Source organism: Lagenorhynchus albirostris, chromosome 1, assembly GCF_949774975.1.
Source record: "Lagenorhynchus albirostris chromosome 1, mLagAlb1.1, whole genome shotgun sequence".
NCBI lineage: Eukaryota > Metazoa > Chordata > Mammalia > Artiodactyla > Delphinidae > Lagenorhynchus > Lagenorhynchus albirostris.
Genome location: NC_083095.1, coordinates 19,837,945 through 19,848,220, shown reverse-complemented (window position 1 = coordinate 19,848,220; position 10,276 = coordinate 19,837,945). Strand labels below are relative to the sequence as shown.

Here is a 10,276-nt window from a genome sequence, read left to right as displayed (position 1 = left end):
CAGCGAGAGGCCCGTGCACTGCAGCAAAGAGTGGCCCCCTCTCACTGCAACTAGAGAAAGCTCGAACGCAGCAACAAAGACCCAAAGCAGCCAAAAATAAAAAATTGAAAAAAATAAAATAAAGTATGCTAGGGACATAATGTATTATTTAGAGTGTTCTTAAGTATTATTGCTAATATTTTGCTATAAATGATTTAATTTTGAACTTGTTTCCAGATTTCTACCAATTTTTATCAACTTGATTTTTATCAATTTCTCTTACAAAAATTCATTATATCCTCAAGCAGTTGGTATCCTTTAACCACATCCACCCAGATGAAATGTCATCTTCTGAAATCTGAATCTTCACCATTATCCCTTCTCATTTTTATCACCTATTTCACACTTATCATTTTGACTTTACAGGGATATACATTTTTATTTCCCTCATTGCCAAGGTATTAAGCACTTAAATAGCAAAAATGTCTTCTCACATATTGCAGTTTATGGCCTATCATATAGTAACTGATCAATATTATCTATGGGATAAATATATAAATGGAAAAGTCTAGGAAAAAAGTATGCTTCATTGATAGTCAGTAGGAATCTTCTTTTTTAAAAGGTATATATTCTATTTTTTAAGAAGAACATGGCACCGCTATGTTGATTCCTAATGGTAGTACTTTATGAAATCAAAAGCTCTTCATACAACATCAGATCATAAAACAAGACCAAGTGCAGAAAAAAGAAACAAGCAAACAAAGTTACAAGTAGACAGAGAATGTTCTGTGATCCATTAGTGCTTTCCTCATTAAAGACAAAAAAGAAGGCTTCCCTGGTGGTGCAGTGGTTGAGAGTCCGCCTGATGATGCAGAGGACACGGGTTCGTGCCCCGGTCCGGGAGGATCCCATATGCCGCGGAGCGGCTGGGCCCGTGAGCCATGGCCGCTGAGCCTGCACATCATGAGCCTGTGCTTCACAATGGGAGAGGCCACAACAGTGAGAGGCCGGCGTACCGCAAAAAAAAAAAAATGGAGATCTGGAAATATGCAAACACTCTCCTCCCCAGAAGGAAACATTTTGTCAGATAAAGCAACAACTTAGAATGTATATAAAAGATTAATGCTTCCCCCAGCCTTCACCACTCAGCATTCTCTCTCACCCTTTATGGAGCAATGGAAAAAAAGTGAGCAATAAACCAGTCAAAGGAACTCTGTGAGATGTAATAAAAATATTCCTGATTCCTTTTTTTTTTTTGAGAAAAGACAAAGGTTTCCTTTCAGGTGTGTAGCCCTTGTGTACCACTATTAGGTTTGTCTTACAAACTCTGGTACTAATTTGAGGAGCAGGAACAGTCTCTGCTGAAATTAAGGTGTTGACAGGGAAATATTTTGTAGAAATGAGTCTTTGCCTGGTAGGTTTTCTACTGTTGCCTCTCTTCTCCCAAGGGGCAATGCCATGAGGCCATGAACATGGAAATAAAAGAAGAAGAGGAAAAAATTCTTTCTTCAGTAATTTTTATTTTTGGTCCTGTTGGATGTTCTTGCAATATACTAGAAACACACATCCTCCGCTTCCCTGCTGAACCTCTGGCCAGCAGATGTCTGAACAAAAAGCATCTGAGCACAAGGGAAGCTTCCCAGCGTTCTCAGAAGTTCTCTCCTCCAAGGTAGGTTCTTAGAGAAAAAAAAAGATTACAGTCCACTTATATATTTTGGTATATTCTGGTGTAGAACATTGTCAAAATGCAGGTCTGTAACAACACATCTGACATTAATAAGTTTAACATAAAAGGAGAACTAACCCTGGGCATTGATTTTCAATCCATTTGTTCTGCTCTGAACACACAAGACTGACAAAACTTACACGAAGTGTACCGGCTGAAGCCAGGTCAATATCCAGTGAGAGAGAAATATAACTAGAAATAATCTCGATTCATCTTTATTTAAGAAAAGATACGGAATTTGGAATTTTTTATGTTTTAGTAACAAATCACTGTAATTTACCACACCATTACATGGCACATCAGTGGGTTGTGAGACCTGGGTAAGAATTGCTAATATAGAGCATGGTATCTTGGAACAACCTTGTAAAATATGCTGTAGAAAATGTTTCTTGAAACCACAGTTGACCTGGGAAATTCCTAATGCCAGCTCCTGCATCATGCATTCATTATAAAGAAGGTCAAAGACAGGAGTTTTGTTTTTGACCATCAGGCTATACCCCTTTTTCTGGACCTATAGAAAAGTATACTTTGCCAACCCTGAATTCTGTAATGGGTGTGTTCTCTACTCTCTTCCTTCCATGACCCTGCCCAGTAGCCCCTTTCTACATACCGATAGGTACTTTCTATATTTTTGTATTTTCTAATTTTCTCAAAGATGCAATATGTGTGTGTGTGTGTGTGTGTGTGTGTGTGTGTGTGTGTGTGTATGTTTCTTTTCTTTTTCTCCTTGGTGCGGAGTGCTTTTCTAGAAGAGAGAAGAAAATAACTACTTTGTATTGGAATTTTCCACCTGGAAAAGTCCTACTCTAGAACTTATTTTGTTTGTTATGAAAGGGGGACACCAATATATTAAATAATTCATTAATTCCACAGGTATTTGCAATAGTACCTTTGTCATATCAAGGTGCACGTCTGTATGAATCTATTTCCAACTCTAATATGGACCCCATTACTCCGTTGGTCTCAAGTGCCAGAACTGCACTGCCTTAATTACAATGTTCATTAGTTTGAGTCTTGATACATATGAACCCCAAAACTGTTGCTTATTCTTTCTCAACATTATCTTGACTACTTTTGGCACTTTGCATTTTTATATGAATTTGAGGAATGTCTTGCTGAGTCCCAAGAAAAATAATGTGTTCTTTTTATTGCAATTGTTTTGAACTTATAGATTAATTCCGGTAGAAAAGGCACTTTTACAGCTCATTATCATGTTATATCTCTTCATTTATTCACATCTCTTTTTTATCCTTTAATAATATTTTATAATTTTTTGCCAAGAATTTACAGTATGGTTATTTGTATTTCTAGTAACATTATGCTCTTGTGCTATTGGGAGTAGGATTTTTAAAAATTTTACATTTTCTAGTTGGTAATTACTGGTATATGGGAATCCAATATTTTTATGTGAATCATGAGCTAAGACTGCTTATAAAAATTTTATTTAAATTAATATGATTTTACATGAGACTAGGATTTTATATAGATGGTCATAATAAACAAAGCTGTTATTAGATAACTAATACAGTTATCTATATAAAGTTGTTATCCTCTTCTATCCACATGTTGTTTTTTCTTCCTTTTAATACCTTTCTTCAATTTTAAGTCTTCAATAAAAGAAAGGCATTAGCCATTAATTAATCATATTAAGTTGGATGTACAGAAGTCACAGAAAAATGCAAAAGATTTTCCACACCATGAGTATGCTGCAAGCAAAATTTAACTTCAGTTAGTATTTATTTTTAAAATCATCATCTCTTTCTCTGTCCCCAAGTCAACTCTGTTAATTCTATTTCAGGCAATCAAGTTGCTAGTGGAATACTTTATTATTGCTAATCTTTTTTCTCTCTGAACATTTAGCCTTTGTTCAAATCTGACCTACTCTTTGTCACCCAACTTAAATCTACCTACTCTCAGAAATTTCTCTAATGTTCTCAGACCAAGGTTCTTGCTCTCTTTTGAATTTCCACAGCAATCATTTTCTGGACAATTTTTTAATATTAATTATGCACACCATTAGAACAATTATTTCATTGTTATATTGATGTTACATTTAACTTATAATTAAAAATTTTTCACTTTGCTATCTCTTCTCTCAAACCATATTTTAAATGCCTTGAAATGAGGAACTGTTCTTAGTATGTTTCCCACTAGGCAAAGACTATGATTTGCTGAAATAAATACCTATCATGAGTGTGGATGTTTCTTCTACACCTCCATCTAGATTTCAAATGTGGAGCTGCCCAGAACCATGGGGTGATGAACTCAGGTGGGGTGACTGCAGAGAGTGTCCACTAGGATAATGCTCAGTGGAACCATTGGGGTGAGTGTGCCCCCAAGACCTCATATCCGCAGAGCCACTGGTATGAGATTCCAACCCAAGAGAGTCACAGGCATTGAACTCCAACACATGAAAGCCATGGAGTGTGCTGTGCCCAACAAATCCATGGGGGCTATGAGCCAACCCAGTATATTTTGAAAGGGGGATCCCTACCTCTGTGTGTCCAGAATGCAGGATTGCCTGACCTGTGGGCCTTAGGATTTTGGACTTTCTTGGGACCTATTATTTATTTTTCATTTATATTTCTCCCTTTTGGAGAAATATAATGAAAAATATGCCTGTCCCAGCATTGTATTTCAGAAGCACACGACATATTAGATTTCACAGGTTCACAGCTGGAGTCTCATCTGTATCTGATTTAGATGATATTTAGATGAAACTTTGGACATAAACTTTTGAGTTGGTGATATGTGAGAAGGATATGAATTTTGTATGACTGGGGTGGAATGTTATGGTCTGAATGTTTGTGTTTCTCCCAAAATTCATATACTGAAATCCTAATGCTCAATGCAATGGTATTAGGAGGTAAGGGCTTTGGCAGGTGCTTAAGTTATGAGGGTGAAGCCCTCATGAATGGGATTAGTGTCTTTATAAAAGAATCCTACAGACCCACCCACCCCCCTGGCCTCTTCTACCATATGAAGACACAGTGAGAAGTCAACAGTCTGTACCTGGAAGAAGACCTTTACCACAACTTAACCATGCTGGCACCTTGATCTTGGACCTCCAACCTCCAGAATTGTGAGCAATAAATTCTTGCTGTTTATAAGTCACACATTCTGTAGTATTTTTGTTGTAGCAGCTTGAATGCACTAATACAATTTCCCACTAGGCAAAGACTATGATTTGCTGAAATAGACACCCATCACATATGTAGTAGATCTTCCTTCTGTATCCCTCACAAAGCTTTTCCAGAAGTTTTTTTTTTTTTTTTTTGGCAAATGTTGGAATGTTGAATAAATACTTCTCTAGATAAAGAGATAGAATTTTTCATTATTTTCATAGGCTAAAGCCAGTGATAGTTTTTAAATATATGAAACTGACTTTTTTAAAAAAATATTTTGAGCATGAGATTTATTTATCTAACCCAGAAGGAGGAGATAATTTTGTAAATTAAAGTGGGAGCCTTTTCAAAGAAAAAGATTTACTTCATGTACTCATACTTTCTCAAATCCTCTCCTCTGTCAAAGGAATTTTGTTGATATATATATATATATCCACAAAATATGATTATAGATATATGATTGCCCAACAAATATCTCTTGGGCAAATATCCTATGTATTTTAAATTCTATGACCCAGTAAAATAAGAAGAAAAACATGTTAAAATAAAAGAGAAAGATAAGAGAATAAAAATATCCCTTTATAAATAGAATTTTTTTAGAGTGTGTTTGCCACTACATTTTGATACTTTTCGCTGGAATGTGTAGCCTAGGCAAAGTAAACAAGAAACCAATCTTCAGAACAAAGATGTTAGGAATGTAGGGGAAAAAGATAATGGTACCTGGCAAGCGAAGAAAAAAGGAAGATGAGTGTAGAAATTGTGAAGGAAAGTAAGTTATGAATACAGAAATGGAGAAACTTGTGGCCAAGGGGTCAAAACTACCACAGTGAAACATTTCAAAACTGACTTCTTGTTATTAAATGTGAGATAGTTTGGATGTGTTTTTTTGTGTGTATTGAATTCTGTTCCCTCTGTGGCAGAGCATTGGAATTCCTTCCATTTTAAGTGAATTGTAGTGTGTTTCACTGTGATCATAAACTATATTCACTATTTTGAGTTTCTAGCAAGGTTTCGTGACTACCTTAAGTTCTAAAAATTTCAAATCCCCCTTAAACCCTATAGCTTGTTGGTCTTGAATTTTATATACATATACATGCATATATATATATATATATATATATATATATAATATACACACATAATATGTGGAGGTAAATGTCTTTCTGATATGATAAAGGCAAAGTGATTTGGAAGATATCTCTAAAAGTATGTCAATTTCATTAAATTTTGATTTTGGAACTTTTAACGGGAGATTGTGCTTAACCGCATTAAGTGGATTCTGGAGAAATATATTTTTTTTCATCATGATTGAAACAGGATTTTTTAGTTATATTTTAAAGAATATAGTTTAAAAATGTCCAGAGGGTTAAACATGACCCCTCAGATAAAGAGAAATCATAACTAAGTGATGAATCTAATGAAAGGTAGACCAGAACTTTTCTCATTCATTCAAACTCTAGCTGTTAAACTGAACCCTTTGTTTTTTGATTTGTGCTCCAGCTTCACTTCTTTCCTTAAGTGAAACCTTCTGACACAAATGCATCTGCAAACCAAAGCCCCAAGGAGAGAGTAAAGTGTTCTGTCACATTCCCGACAGCACTGATTTAAGGGTTTACATGCTGGTGCTACTTTTTTTCTTCTTTTATTTTAATTTCCTGGCTAGAAACTGGCGTTTTCCATTTACTTCACTCTCCAGTTCTGATACTGGCACATTTAATACATAAAACAGTAGCCACAGTTTTCAGACATGAATCTTCTTTTAATACTAAATCTTTAAGAGTAGAGATAATAAGTTCCAAATTTGCTGATAAAGAAATGACACATGTGACACAAATTATATTTTAATTCCAAAAGCGAGAAAAGCTTTAGAGTAATTTCACAAATTTCATAAATATATCCTTTACTTTGAAAAATATGAAAAATCTCAAGGTCAAATTCAATTTCCCTTTTTCCTTCCTCCATTTCTTCCTTAGTAGAGTTCTAACAGCACTATGAAAGAAACTCCCTCTCACATCTTAGCCTTTTAAGTTTAAAATGCAAAATGTGAGGACTAATGCAAATAATGTAGTTTAGAAACTTGTATTTTCCTAATTTCTTAAGGAAATGTAATTTAAATTTATATTTATTTGAGTGCTAGTGTTCAAGAGTGTGGATGCCTTTATATAGGAGACAGTATTACTTGTCCCATATTCTAAAAATTAAAGTGTCAATTGACAAATTGATTCTTACTGTTTTCATATCATGAAAAATCAGCCTGAGTTCTTTATAAATTCTATATGTTTTCATTGGATAGATATTGTGAACTTTTTAAAATATATGTGAGTAGTAATATTTCCAAATTGCCTCTTTGTTTTTTTTTACCAAACTACACTTTTATTTATGTACTTTTCAATAAGTTTAAATCCTTGAAGGGTACAGCATCACGCAGATTCTGTGTCCAATGGACTTAGCAGGAAGGTTGCTTCAGAAGTTTGCACAAACCATGCCACTGTTTACATGAGCGTGAATTACCTTTCCCCAGATTATTCTGGTTTTGTTAGGTTTTCCACCAGGAGTTACTGTGCTATTCTTTGTACACATAAGCGTATCTCTTGCCTAGATAGAAGTCAGTTTCATCTCTAGTATAAATACCTTCAGTTTTAAGAAGAGCTGTGTGCTTCCTCTGGTTCCAGAGACCCTGCTTATAGCCGGCAAAAATGGCCTTGGACCACAGCCTTTCAGACATATTTGTCATTTTAGAAGTCTTGTTCCCAGCAGAACCCCACAGGCTCCAAATAGCTCCATATTGTCTTTTAAAATTTCTCAAAAATTTAACTTTGCTACAGTTTCCAACTTCTCCCCTAAGTGTCCAGAAGTCTGCTCTGCCAGTTGGGTTATCCTGAGGTCTCTCCACTTCATTGATCACAAGACCATTCATGGAAGGGATCATAGATAATACCCATGCATTACAAAAAATATCTAATTTTGAGATATAAATAGACTGGTTGATGTTCCCTAACCCCTGGGTGACAGTTTCACCCATCTTAATTCCTGCAGTACACTTTTTACAAAGGACAATATCTGTCACTTTTTTAAAGATTTTTTAGAGTAGTTTTAGGTTCATAGCAAAATTAAGACAAAGGTACAGAGATTTCCCATATTGTCCCTGTCTATCAACACCCACTACCAGAGAGGTATTTTTGTTGCAATAGATGAACCTACACTGACACACCTTAATCGCCCAAAGTCCATAGTTTACATAAGAGTTCACTCTCAGTTTCATACATTCTATGGGTTTGGACAAATGTGTAATGACATCCGTCCATAATTCTAGTTTTATACAGAGAGTATTTTTATTGTCTTAACACTCTTCTATGCTCTGCCGTATTCACCCTTCCCCCTACTCCAACCCTGGCAACCACTGATTGTGTTTTTACTGCCTCCTTAATTTTGCTTTTTCCAGAAGTTCTTATAGTCAGACTCACACAGTATGTGCCTTTTCAGATTGGCTTTTTTCACTTAGTAATACTTATTTATTTAAAGTCCGTCCACATCTTTACATGAATAGATAGCACACTTCTATTTAGTGCTGAGTATTCCATTGTCGGATGTGCCACGGTTTATTTATCCATTCACCTACTGAAGGACATCTTGATTGCTTGCAAATGTTGGCAATTATGAATAAAGCTGCCATAAATATCACTGTGTAGGTTTTTGTATAGACATAAGTTTTTGACTCCTTTGGGTAAATACCAAGGTGCGCAAATGCTGGATCATGTGGTAAGAGTATGTTTAGTTTTTTAAGAAGCCACCAAACTGTTATCAAAATATGTCTATCATTTTTAAATAAGAATTTTGGTTTTTTGTTTGTATTTATGTTTTTATTAGCCTGCAACATTGGCGACACGTACGTTTCCTTATGTTGAATGACCATTTGAATTTTCCTTTTCTGTGTGAGAAAGCTTTTATTTTTGAATAGATTCTTCAAGTTAATAATATACATACCTTTTCATACTGTGGCAAATATCTTCTGTTCATTTAAGGCTTACTCTGATGGCTGATCTTATATGTCAACTGGGCCATGGTTAAGCAACTGTTTGGTCAAACACCAGTCTCGATGTTGCTATAAAAGTAATTTTGAGATGTGCTTCAAAGAAGACCTAATTAAAATACATACTCTATGTAATTCACAGTATTTTTTGTTTGTTTTTTCAGCCATGCACTATCTTAAGGTTTACAATGCACATTTGTACATTCATTAATTCTACTGAACTTCAAGTGTATTCCATAAAGTAGACTTGGTGGTTAGCTTCTCTCTTTTTACAGCTATGGAAACACATCTCAGAAAGGAGAAATGGAGGTAGGATCATGCAGCTAATAGATACTAGAGCTGGCATTTTCCATAATTTACTTAGTGTGAAAAATGTTATTAAACATTGCTTAACTCAAGTAATCCTTACTTCCTATAGATTACTTATATTTTATAATGTAATCACATCATAGTTCATTTTCCTCCCCCACCAAAAATAGAAATAACATTATTGGGGGAAGAGCGGAGTAGGAGAAAAAATTGTCAGTTTGGAATAGTTTTTGAAATAGCAGAATAAAGCCTAACTTGAATTGAAGATAACATTCATGCTTCTGCTAAAATTTATTCAACACCTTGAGAGTGAATAATGAGAGCAGCATTAACAAGTGACATATAAATAATTTTCTGTAATAATTTAGCTTGAAAATATTAATTTTCATGAGTTTTTATTGCATTGAATGGTTTCTTACATATGTAATAAATCTTAGAATTCAAGTCTCATTATTTATTTTCCCTTTCCCATGGTTAAACAACATCGCTACTTAACTGACATAATTCCTAGTGACTCCTATTAAATTTCTTCATTGTAGTGTTGAATAAAACAAGTGATACTATGCATCTTTCTGCACACATGCAGCACCTAAACACTGCTATTTTTCAAGGCTTAGTTTTGAGATGCAATGTATAAAATTTCACATTTTTGACCATAAATTACTTACTTAATGTTTCCTGATGCTTATTTAGAAATGTCTTTATTTTGTTATCAAGAAAAAAGAAAGTTCAATATGGTCCAGTTTATTTGCAGAGATACTGAATCATGTTTTCTTTGAACACATTTATCTATGCTCCAATTAAACAGGCAATGGTTGGTACATTTAGCACTTGATCAATTTTAAAGTATCAGCTGGGGATGTGGATATTCTATTCCTATGTCTTCCTTTTGTTTCTTTTATAAATTCACAAAATAATTGCTTTGAATTCTAAACATCATAAGGATCCATAAGTTTAGTGAAATAACTTCACAGCTTATGGCTGAACTTAATTTTATCAGTGAAAAACTTAATATTTGAGAGATATAATTTCCCAGTCACTTAGTAAATGATCTCTTTCAGTGAAATAACCATCCACATATTCATCAAATATTTATGTGTTGACCAT

The 10,276-nt window shown here is 34.5% G+C and overlaps 1 pseudogene; it reads right to left on the bottom strand.

The window, feature by feature from the left end:
* Positions 1-7,227: 7,227 nt before the first annotated feature.
* Positions 7,228-7,564, bottom strand: LOC132529501 (large ribosomal subunit protein eL33-like; annotated as a pseudogene).
* Between the last annotated feature and the right edge of the window lie 2,712 nt (positions 7,565-10,276).